This window comes from Octopus bimaculoides, chromosome 13 (assembly GCF_001194135.2).
Source record: "Octopus bimaculoides isolate UCB-OBI-ISO-001 chromosome 13, ASM119413v2, whole genome shotgun sequence".
NCBI classification, from domain to species: Eukaryota; Metazoa; Mollusca; class Cephalopoda; order Octopoda; family Octopodidae; genus Octopus; species Octopus bimaculoides.
Genome location: NC_068993.1, coordinates 50,325,690 through 50,327,928, shown reverse-complemented (window position 1 = coordinate 50,327,928; position 2,239 = coordinate 50,325,690). Strand labels below are relative to the sequence as shown.

Genomic DNA, 2,239 nt, shown 5'->3' with positions numbered 1-2,239 from the left:
TATATATATATATATATATATATATATATATATAACTGTGAATCTCATGAATGATGCTGCTGCTACTGATGATGATGATGATGATGATGATGATGATGATGACGTTTCTGTTTCTGCATGTACTGCAGATGATATTAGCAGTGTTGGTGGTGGTGGTCGTGGTGGTGGTGGTGGTGCTAGTGATGGTGATATTAATAGTTGTAATAGTAATAATAGTTACAGCAAGAAGACCTGTTAATATGAAATCCAAAATCTATATCTGTCACAGATCAAGCCAAACAGATGCCAATAATTCAATCTAAAGAGTCAAGGTTTACGGCACATTTCTTTCACATACCTGAAGCTTTAGAGATACAGGAGGAAGAACGTCGGAAGTTGTGAAATGTATGCCTTTCTTAAAGTGCCATTAGTTGGTAGAAGCAAAAACCTTTATCAACAAGCTATTTCTATAGCCTGGCTTTCGTTCTCAAGATTGAAAATTGCATGAAAGGGCAAAACTAATTCATAGGATATATTTTACTTAAAAGAAATACAAAAAAACGAAATGGTCATAGCTGATACATTTCTGATCATCGATCCACTGGATCGGGCCAGACCATGAATTAACAATAATACCGTGTGTGAATAACAGATGGGAAGATTACAGATGGAACATCTTTGATGGTAGTTTGGTTTGATTCGGCCCAACCTGGGGCTCAACAACAACTATTTTCTGTGCTACCCTGTTTAGACCTAAAAATAATACGGCCATATCACGCTGAGAGCACCGGTTCTCGTCCGATCACCGAAGTTAAGCAGCGTCGAGCCTAGTGAGTACTTAGATGGGTGTCCGCTTGGGAAACCTAGGTGCTGTAAGTATCGCACACTTGCATGTGTAAGGACTTTCGAGTGAGATCGTTGCCAGTGCCCCTGGACTGGCTCTTGTTCGGGTGGCACGTAAAATACACCATTTTGAGCGTGACCGTTGCCAGTTCTGCCTGACTGGCCTTCGTGCAGGTGGCACATAAAAGCACCCACTACACTCTCGGAGTGGTTGGCATTAGGAAGGGCATCCAGCTGTAGAAACTCTGCCAAATCAGATTAGAGCCTGGTGTAGCCATCTGGTTCACCAGTCCCCAGTCAAATCGTCCAACCCATGCTAGCATGGAAAGCGGATGTTAAACAATGATGATGATGAAGTAGTATTGGTTGCAGTTTACCAGACCATGGAAAAGAAACAACCCTTTATTCAACACAACGAGTGGGAGAAACGTCATGCCATATCAGAATCGAGCAATTGGGAGATGGCAATCCAATCCACCCTATCAAACCTCACAGGAAAGAAAATGCAGCAACAAAAATATGCTGGGGCAAAGGAAAGCATGCATTTAATTATTCAAAAAGCTTAGAAAGCCTGGGATTTCATGTGTGCAAGTAGCATAGAAAAGTTAACATAATTACTGTAGGAGTCGGCAACAGTTAATTAAACTTTTCTTTTATTGCATTTTCTTTCTTTTCTCACCTCCTCCTCCCTTTTCTCTCTTTATCCATTCTCTCTCTTTCTCTCTGTCTCAATACAGCATTAAAAATGCCAAAGAATTTAATGAATAAAGCATTGCCACAGATTAATCCCACTGATTAACGATCACACCATCGTATGAATGAATACGAGAGGAAGAGAAACCAATACAAAATCATATTCCTTTGTCGCCAAATTAACAGAGACACATATTTATAGATGCTTTCACATTCCCCGGAAGTTTTCTCCCTTTTCAAACATCTGGTATCTATTCATACGGCTTTTTAAATTCATTCTGTTTGTGTGTCTACCTAACCCCTCTACCCGCCTCACCTTGCAAACATCCACCACTACTACTACCACGGGATAAAAACCAAACAGAGGCATGTTACGTAAACATTAAAACGTCAAGTCACATGTGCTTAAAGATTCTTATATACAGTACAAGTGTGAGGGTGAGAGAGAGAGAGATAGAGAGATAGAGAGAAAGAGAGTGAGAGATAGATAGATAGATAGAGAGAGAGAAAGAGAGAGAGAGAGGGGGGGTATATAGATGGATATATAAACAAATCCAAATAAAGAATAGCTAGTGATACGTACGCACATAGAAACACGTGTATTTTTGTGAATGTGTGAATGTGCATGTATGTATATAAAGCCTTGTGAGTGGATTTGGTAGACGGAAACTGAAAGCCTGTCGTATATATATATATATATATATATATATATATATATATATAT

General features: G+C 39.3%; 1 protein-coding gene and 1 non-coding gene across 2 annotated transcripts in view; one reads left to right on the top strand and one right to left on the bottom strand.

Moving 5' to 3' along the window:
- LOC106874320 (ephrin-B2) overlaps window positions 1-2,239 on the bottom strand; it is a 352,645-nt gene that overhangs the window by 172,509 nt on the left and 177,897 nt on the right. The window lies entirely within an intron of this gene.
- Window positions 740-858, top strand: LOC128249322 (5S ribosomal RNA). Its single transcript, XR_008265425.1, has one exon. It is a non-coding gene; the product is annotated as a 5S ribosomal RNA (ribosomal RNA).